This window comes from Salmo salar, unplaced genomic scaffold, assembly GCF_965601325.2.
Source record: "Salmo salar unplaced genomic scaffold, fSalSal1 ptg000221l, whole genome shotgun sequence".
Taxonomy (NCBI): Eukaryota; Metazoa; Chordata; class Actinopteri; order Salmoniformes; family Salmonidae; genus Salmo; species Salmo salar.
Window position 1 is genome coordinate 630,407 of NW_027675333.1, and position 10,665 is coordinate 641,071.

The following is a 10,665-nucleotide window of genomic DNA, read 5'->3' on the forward strand; positions in this document are numbered from 1 at the left end:
TCAGTTGGTCGCTCAATATGTCTCTGGAATTTTGTTGTGTGCTGTTGTGAAACATGTTGTGCAAATGCCCTCCTTATATATCATTAGGTAAAACGTTAGATTATCTTTATTACACTGTCCACCATCTTTACTGAAGAAATTCTAACAGTCACTAGTGCAGCAGCAGCCTCCCCCGGTCCTAGTGCGGCCCCATAAAAAGTTTAAGATGCGATGGAACGGTTGACGAAAAAAATAAATCACAGAAAAAATATATTGACTGATATTGATTTATTTAGGGGGGGGCTAATTAATATTTTAGTACCAGCGATGTCCCTAATGAATATTTAGGCTAATGAATATTTAAGCCTATCGACGTCCCGGATTCCTACCCTTTAACTTTTGTCTGAAAATTAAATAAACATTTTACTCAACTGCGTTACCCACTCCAGTCAGCAGATAGCGGTGTGGGAATTTAAGGTAATGCTGTTGGTGTGACGTATAATGTAGTGGACGGAACGCTTCTTTCAACAGTAGCAACAGTTCGTCAGCCACCCCGGTAGCTTGCTAGACAAAATAGCCGAACCGATAAAGCTCATTAGACGCTTTAGTGTATATTAGCCACTGTGTTTTAAACCCACTTCTGTCGTCTAGTTAGTTATCCGATTTAATTTCATATTTACGGTGTTGTTGTTATTATTCAGCTAGCGGGCTGGTTAAGTTAGCATTAGCCTAGCTAGCTAACATCTCCGACCATGCGGTCACTGAGCTACTCTCCTGCTAATGAAGAGGAGGACATCACAGTAAAACAAGAAGTAGAGGGTGAGGCCGTTACTGTGAAAGAAGAAAAAGACGCGTTCAGAGTGAAAGAGGAGGAGGATGTTACAGTAAAAGAAGAGGAGGATGCAGTTTATGGAGTGAAAGAGGAAGAGGGGGAGATGACTGTTACATCGATAGAGGAGGAAACTGGACATCTGGGCCCGGTTTCCCAAACGCATCTTAAGGCGTCCAATGGTTCTAACGGTGAACTTAGCCATAAGATGGTTTTGAGAAACCGTTCCCTGATTAACACTAGTAAGTACTGTCTTAAATACAGAGGCACAAACTCTGTAGTTGTTGATCTGATGTTTGGTGTTAAAGGGGAAATATTAAATTGCTACATCTATATTTAGACTTTTTAAATTATTAATTTATAGCCATTGATTCTTGAAGAATATAACACATGTCTCATGAGCTTAGTTCAACCAGGGTCCATCAGAACCCCAAATAAGCTTTTTTTACTCCAATGTTCAGAAACAATGTAAATCAACACTGTATAGCCTCAACATGGTTAAAACTATAATGTTGATATTATGGATGGTCAGTCCTTGCATCCATAGGTCAGTCTATGAATTTGATACTAGTTACATTTCTCCAGCCCCATCATCATCTTATTACCAAAACAGTGGTGGAATTAAAGCTCTGTTATTGTTTGGACTGCAGGTTGGTTGATTGATTGTGTGGCTTTTTTAAAGGGACAACCTAGTTTTAAAACAGAAACAAAATGGCTGCTCAGAGACTTGGTTTGGTGAACAGCTGAGGGATGGGAGCTGGAGAATTGTAACCACTCTCACATTCATAGAGAACGCTATTGTAGCCCAAAACTTAGTGACCTCGTCAAGAAGTTCAGACATCTTGGCGTAACAGTTATAAGGTGTTGGCTTGACAGTCACTGGACCCAGGATTGAGTTCAGCTCAGGACAACCCCCTGAATTCACTACACTATGAATACAAAGACTGGCCATCCATGATGTCATAATGATAGTTTAACCAGGTTTCTAGGCTATATAGTATATTCTAGAATTCATCCATGATGTCAAAATGATAGTTTAACCAGGTTTCTAGGCTATATAGTATATTCTAGAATTCATCCATGATGTCATAATGATAGTTTAACCAGGTTTCTAGGCTATATAGTATATTCTAGAATTCATCCCTGATGTCATAATGATAGTTTAACCAGGTTTCTAGGATATATAGTATATTCTAGAATTCATCCATGAGGTCATAATGATAGTTTAACCAGGTTTCTAGGCTATATAGTATATTCTAGAATTCATCCATGATGTCATAATGATAGTTTAACCAGGTTTCTAGGCTATATAGTATATTCTAGAATCCATCCAGGATGTCATAATGATAGTTTAACCAGGTTTCTGGGCTATATAGTATATTCTAGAATTGCCAGTGTAGATTTCCTGTGGAGGCAAATTATTAGAGCTGTTAAGTCATTGTATAATATTCAGCCAATTGTTTTTCATGCCATTACATTAAAGGCAAGACATACCTAGATTCAATTACATTCATGAATTGGTTTGAAACCTTTGTTTTAAACCCTTCTCAAAATTGGTGCCTTGCCGGATTTGTAAAAAATGGTTTGTCATGAAACTCTATTTTTTAAATGTATTTAAATGTAACCTTTATTTAACTAGACAAGTCAGTTAAGAACAAATTCTTATTTACAATGACTTCCTACCCCGGACAACGCTGGGCCAATTGTGCGCCGCCCTATGGAACTCCCAATCACGGCCGGTTGTGATACAGCCTGGATTTGAACCAGGGTGTCTGTAGTGAAGCCTCAAGCACTGAGATGCAGTGTCCGCTGCGCCACTCGGGAGCCCCAACATCATGTTCTAGTGCTGTCCCCAACTAAAATACATCTTGGTCAACCAAGAGTCATATGTTCTTTCTACCAATCACCCCATGTGTTTTAATAAAATCAACTATATGTACTGAACTTGTCTGATGCTTTAAGCTGTTTGATTAAATAATTTAAACACACAAATGACTGGAGGGAGCCAGTCATCACTATAACCTGACTAGAGGGAGGGAGCCAGTCATCACTATAACCTGACTAGAGGGAGGGAGCCAGTCATCACTATAACCTGACTAGAGGGAGGGAGCCAGTCATCACTATAACCTGACTAGAGGGAGGGAGCCAGTCATCACTATAACCTGACTAGAGGGAGGGAGCCAGTCATCACTATAACCTGACTAGAGGGAGGGAGCCAGTCATCACTATAACCTGACTAGAGGGAGGGAGCCAGTCATCACTATAACCTGACTAGAGGGAGGGAGCCAGTCATCACTATAACCTGACTAGAGGGAGGGAGCCAGTCATCAATATAACCTGACTAGAGGGAGGGAGCCAGTCATCACTATAACCTGACTAGAGGGAGGGAGCCAGTCATCACTATAACCTGACTAGAGGGAGGGAGCCAGTCATCACTATAACCTGACTAGAGGGAGGGAGCCAGTCATCACTATAACCTGACTAGAGGGAGGGAGCCAGTCATCACTATAACCTGACTAGAGGGAGGGAGCCAGTCATCACTATAACCTGACTAGAGGGAGGGAGCCAGTCATCACTATAACCTGACTAGAGGGAGGGAGCCAGTCATCACTATAACCTGACTAGAGGGAGGGAGCCAGTCATCACTATAACCTGACTAGAGGGAGGGAGCCAGTCATCACTATAACCTGACTAGAGGGAGCCAGTCATCACTATAACCTGACTAGAGGGAGGGAGCCAGTCATCACTATAACCTGACTAGAGGGTGCCAGTCATCACTATAACCTGACTAGAGGGAGGGAGCCAGTCATCACTATAACCTGACTAGAGGGAGGGAGCCAGTCATCACTATAACCTGACTAGAGGGAGGGAGCCAGTCATCACTATAACCTGACTAGAGGGAGGGAGCCAGTCATCACTATAACCTGACTAGAGGGAGGGAGCCAGTCGTCACTATAACCTGACTAGAGGGAGGGAGCCAGTCATCACTATAACCTGACTAGAGGGAGGGAGCCAGTCGTCACTATAACCTGACTAGAGGGAGGGAGCCAGTCATCACTATAACCTGACTAGAGGGAGGGAGCCAGTCATCACTATAACCTGACTAGAGGGAGGGAGCCAGTCATCACTATAACCTGACTAGAGGGAGGGAGCCAGTCATCACTATAACCTGACTAGAGGGAGGGAGCCAGTCATCACTATAACCTGACTAGAGGGAGGGAGCCAGTCATCACTATAACCTGACTAGAGGGAGGGAGCCAGTCATCACTATAACCTGACTAGAGGGAGCCAGTCATCACTATAACCTGACTAGAGGGAGGGAGCCAGTCATCAATATAACCTGACTAGAGGGAGGGAGCCAGTCATCACTATAACCTGACTAGAGGGAGCCAGTCATCACTATAACCTGACTAGAGGGAGCCAGTCATCACTATAACCTGACTAGAGGGAGGGAGCCAGTCATCACTATAACCTGACTAGAGGGAGGGAGCCAGTCATCACTATAACCTGACTAGAGGGAGGGAGCCAGTCATCACTATAACCTGACTAGAGGGAGGGAGCCAGTCGTCACTATAACCTGACTAGAGGGAGGGAGCCAGTCATCACTATAACCTGACTAGAGGGAGGGAGCCAGTCATCACTATAACCTGACTAGAGGGAGGGAGCCAGTCATCACTATAACCTGACTAGAGGGAGGGAGCCAGTCATCACTATAACCTGACTAGAGGGAGGGAGCCAGTCATCACTATAACCTGACTAGAGGGAGGGAGCCAGTCATCACTATAACCTGACTAGAGGGAGGGAGCCAGTCATCACTATAACCTGACTAGAGGGAGGGAGCCAGTCATCACTATAACCTGACTAGAGGGAGGGAGCCAGTCATCACTATAACCTGACTAGAGGGAGGGAGCCAGTCATCACTATAACCTGACTAGAGGGAGGGAGCCAGTCATCACTATAACCTGACCAGAGGGAGGGAGCCAGTCATCACTATAACCTGACTAGAGGGAGCCAGTCATCACTATAACCTGACTAGAGGGAGCCAGTCATCACTATAACCTGACTAGAGGGAGCCAGTCATCACTATAACCTGACTAGAGGGAGCCAGTCATCACTATAACCTGACTGGAGGGAGGGAGCCAGTCATCACTATAACCTGAATGGAGGGAGGGAGCCAGTCATCACTATAACCTGACTAGAGGGAGGGAGCCAGTCATCACTATAACCTGACTAGAGGGAGCCAGTCATCACTATAACCTGACTAGAGGGAGGGAGCCAGTCATCACTATAACCTGACTAGAGGGAGGGAGCCAGTCATCACTATAACCTGACTGGAGGGAGTCAGTCATCACTATAACCTGACTAGAGGGAGCCAGTCGTCACTATAACCTGACTAGAGGGAGCCAGTCGTCACTATAACCTGACTAGAGGGAGCCAGTCATCACTATAACCTGACTGGAGGGAGCCAGTCATCACTATAACCTGACTAGAGGGAGGGAGACAGTCATCACTATAACCTGACTGGAGGGAGCCAGTCATCACTATAACCTGACTAGAGGGAGCCAGTCATCACTATAACCTGACTAGAGGGAGCCAGTCATCACTATAACCTGACTAGAGGGAGGGAGCCAGTCATCACTATAACCTGACTGGAGGGAGCCAGTCATCACTATAACCTGACTAGAGGGAGCCAGTCATCACTATAACCTGACTAGAGGGAGCCAGTCATCACTATAACCTGACTAGAGGGAGCCAGTCATCACTATAACCTGACTGGAGGGAGCCAGTCATCAATATAACCTGGCTAGAGGGAGCCAGTCGTCACTGTAACCTGACTAGAGGGAGCCAGTCATCACTATAACCTGACTAGAGGGAGCCAGTCATCACTATAACCTGACTGGAGGGAGCCAGTCATCACTATAACCTGACTAGAGGGAGGGAGCCAGTCATCACTATAACCTGACTAGAGGGAGGGAGCCAGTCATCACTATAACCTGACTAGAGGGGGTCAGTCATCACTATAACCTGACTAGAGGGAGGGAGCCAGTCATCACTATAACCTGACTAGAGGGAGCCAGTCATCACTATAACCTGACTAGAGGGAGGGAGCCAGTCATCACTATAACCTGACTAGAGGGAGGGAGCCAGTCATCACTATAACCTGACTAGAGGGAGGGAGCCAGTCATCACTATAACCTGACTAGAGGGAGGGAGCCAGTCATCACTATAACCTGACTAGAGGGAGGGAGGGAGCCAGTCATCACTATAACCTGACTAGAGGGAGGGAGCCAGTCATCACTATAACCTGACTAGAGGGAGGGAGCCAGTCATCACTATAACCTGACTAGAGGGAGGGAGCCAGTCATCACTATAACCTGACTAGAGGGAGGGAGCCAGTCGTCACTATAACCTGACTAGAGGGAGGGAGCCAGTCATCACTATAACCTGACTAGAGGGAGGGAGCCAGTCATCACTATAACCTGACTAAATCAAATCAAATTTATTTATATAGCCCTTTGTACATCAGCTGATATTCTCAAAGTGCTGTACAGAAACCCAGCCTAAAACCCCAAACAGCAAGCAAAGCATGTGAAAGAAGCACGGTGGCTAGGAAAAACTCCCTAGGAAAAACTCCCTAGAAAGGCCAAAAACCTAGGAAGAAACCTAGAGAGGAACCAGGCTATGAGGGGTGGCCAGTCCTCTTCTGGCTGTGCAGGGTGGATATTATAACAGAACATGGTCAAAATGTTAAAATGTTCATAAATGACCAGCATGGTCAAATAATAATAATCATAGTAGTTGTCGAGGGTGCAACAAGCACGTCCGGTGAACAGGTCAGGGTTCCATAGCCGCAGGCAGAACAGTTGAAACTGGAGCAGCAGCACGGCCAGGTGGACTGGGGACAGCAAGGAGTCATCATACCAGGTAGTCCTGAGGCATGGTCCTAGGGCTCAGGTCCTCCGAGAGAAAGACAGAAAGAGAGAAAGAGAGAATTAGAGAGAGCATATTTAAATTCACACAGGACACCGGATAAGACAAGAGAAATACTCCAGATGTAACAGACTGACCCTAGCCCCCCGACACATAAACTACTGCAGCATAAATACTGGAGGCTGAGACAGGAGGGATCAGAAGACACTGTGGCCCCATCCGATGATACCCCCGGACAGGGCCAAACAGGCAGGATATAACCCCACCCACTTTGCCAAAGCACAGCCCCCACACCACTAGAGGGATGTCTACAACCACCAACTCACCGTCCGAAGACAAGGCCGAGTATAGCCCACAACGATCTCCGCCATGGCACAACCCAAGGGGGGGGGGGGCGCCAACCCAGACAGGAAGACCACGTCAGTGACTCAACCCACTCAAGTGACGCACCCCTCCCATGGACGGCATGGAAGAACACCAGTAAGTCAGTGACTCAGCCCCTGTAAAAGGGTTAGAGGCAGAGAATCCCAGTGGAAAGAGGGGAACCAGCAAGGCAGAGACAGCAAGGGCGGTTCGTTGCTCCAGCCTTTCCGTTCACCTTCACACCCCTGGGCCAGACTACACTTAATCATAGGACCTACTGAAGAGATGTGTCTTCAGTAAAGACTTAAAAGTTGAGACTGAGTCTGCGTCTCACATGGATAGGCAGACTATTCCATAAAAATGGAGCTCTACAGGAGAAAGCCCTGCCTCCAGCTGTTTGCTTAGAAATTCTAGGAACAATTAGGAGGCCGTAGCGTACGTGTAGGTATGTACGGCAGGACCAAATCGGAAAGATAGGTAGGAGCAAGCCCATGTAATGCTTTGTAGGTTAGCAGTAAAACCTTGAAATCAGCCCTTGCCTTAACAGGAAGCCAGTGTAGGGAGGCTAGCACTGGAGTAATATGATCAATTTTTTTGGTTCTAGTCAGGATTCTAGCAGCCGTATTTAGCACTAACTGAAGTTTATTTAGTGCTTTATCCGGGTAGCCGGAAAGTAGAGCATTGCAGTAGTCCAACCTAGAAGTAACAAAGGCATGGATTAATTTTTCTGCGTCATTTTTGGACAGAAAGTTTCTGATTTTTGCAATGTTACGTAGATGGAAAAAAGCTGTCCTTGAAACAGTCTTGATATGTTCTTCAAAAGAGAGATCAGGGTCCAGAGTAACGCCGAGGTCCTTCACAGTTTTATTTGAGACGACTGTACAACCATCCAGATTAATTGTCAGATTCAACAGAAGATCTCTTTGTTTCTTGGGACCTAGAACAGCATCTCTGTTTTGTCCGAGTTTAAGAGTAGAAAGTTTGCAGCCATCCACTTCCTTATGTCTGAGACACAGGCTTTTAGCGAGGGCAATTTTGGGGCTTCACCATGTTTCATTGAAATGTACAGCTGTGTGTCATCCGCATAGCAGTGAAATTTAACATTATGTTTTTGAATGACATCCCCAAGAGGTAAAATATATAGTGAAAACAATAGTGGTCCTTAAACAGAACCTTGAGGAACACCGAAATTTACAGTTGATTTGTCAGAGGACAAACCATCCACAGAGACAAATTGATATCTTTCCGACAGATAAGACCTAAACCAGGCCAGAACTTGTCCATGTAGACCATTTTGGGTTTCCAATCTCTCCAAAAGAATGTGGTGATCGATGGTATCAAAAGCAGCACTAAGATCTAATTAAAATGTCATTTACCACCTTCACAAGTGCAGTCTCAGTGCTATGATGGGGTCTAAAACCAGACTGAAGCGTTTCATATACATTGTTTGTCTTCAGGAAGGCAGTGAGTTGCTGCGCAACAGCTTTTTCTAAAATTTTTGAGAGGAATGGAAGATTCGATATAGGCCGATAGTTTTTTATAATTTCTGGGTCAAGATTTGGCTTTTTCAAGAGAGGCTTTATTACTGCCACTTTTAGTGAGTTTGGTACACATCCGGTGGATAGAGAGCCGTTTATTATGTTCAACATAGGAGGGCCAAGCACAGAAAGCAGCTCTTTCAGTAGTTTAGTTGGAATAGGGTCCAGTATGCAGCTTGAAGGTTTAGAGGCCATGATTATTTTCATCATTGTGTAAAGAGATATAGTACTAAAACACAGTCCAGCAACAATGGAGGTTCCTCGATGAACCCACCTTCTAACAAGTTCTTTGAAGAACCTTTTGTGGCTGTTTTTCATTGACCAAGAACCCTACGGTTCTTAGGGGATCTGAGAACAACTCCAGTTGAACCCGTCATTTTTAGAGTGTAGTCGGCTCTATTTACTCTCAGATTCAAACATGATGATTAGTATCAACGATCAAGTCAGCTGCTGCTGCTCCAATACAGTATGAGGTGAGACGGTGAACTGATGTTGAACTGGGCAGTCAGCTGCTGCTGCTCCAATACAGTATGAGATGAGACGGTGAACTGATGTTGAACCGGGCAGTCAGCTGCTGCTGCTCCAATACAGTATGAGGTGAGACGGTGAACTGATGTTGAACTGGGCAGTCAGCTGCTGCTGCTCCAATACAGTATGAGGTGAGACGGTGAACTGATGTTGAACTGGGCAGTCAGCTGCTGCTGCTCCAATACAGTATGAGGTGAGACGGTGAACTGATGTTGAACTGGGCAGTCAGCTGCTGCTGCTCCAATACAGTATGAGGTGAGACGGTGAACTGATGTTGAATCATAATGATTAAGTTAATTAAAATTAATTAGTGAAACTGTTAAAAAATAGTATATGACATATTAAATATATTACTCTATTGTTATCATATAGAAACATCATGGAATATTGTACATCATATCAGCATCAACATACATTGTTTCATTCAATTTCACATAATAAGGATATTTAATATTTTCAAGTTCAGAAGTCAGAACCCATCACCTGCTATGTAAAAGAGACAGAAGAATGCACAATGGTCAATGCTATCTGGGATCCTTGGGACATCCCTACCCTAAACCCTAAGTGATTTAATAGTTGGTATTCAGCAGTCATAAAGCGTTATTTACTTTAACGAACTACTAAAATTGTGATTTTGTCAGACAGCATAGACAGCAGCTCTACACTTTATTGAGTGACTGATCCATTCATCCTTCCATCCCTCCTCAGCCTTCCTCTCCTCTGAAGACCCAGTGAGGGTGGAGCTCAGTCAGAGAGCTGTTGAGGGACTGGTTAGGCAGAACACTTCTACAGCCAGAGAGGTGAGAGGTCACACATGGTTTAGATGGTAAATATTTATGTCCCCTTAGCGGTTCATCACATCAGCAAAAGGGAATATGTTCCATCATCTATATTTATTTAAATTAGTGCAAATTGTCCACTGATATCGGTGTAATTTCTCACCCCTTTAAGCTGTATGAAAGTGAATTTCCCCTTAGGCATACATACATGTTTTTTGTTATTACCCGAGCCACCTGAGCCACTGCCTGTTCACCCGCTATCATTCAGAAGGCGATATCAGTACAGGTGCATCAAAGCTGGGACCGAAAGACTGAAAAACAGCTTCTATCTCAAGGCCATCAGACTGTTAAACAGCACAGAGAGGCTGCAGCCTACATATAGACTTGACATCATTGGCCACTTTAATAAATGGAACACTAGTCACTTTAATAATGTTTACATATCATTTCTCATCTCATATGTATTAACTGTATCTCAGTCTATGCTGCTCTGACATTGTTTATCCATATATTTATATATTCCTAATTCCATTCCTTTACTTAGATTTGTGTGTATTAGGTATTTGTTGTGGACAAGCATTTCGCTACACCCGCAATAACATCTGCTGAACACCTGTATGTGACCAACAACATTTGATTTATGAAGGTCATTTGTGTAAAATGTACTTTTCCCAGCATATCTTTACATTGCTTATGCATATTCAATGGCTGGACTGCA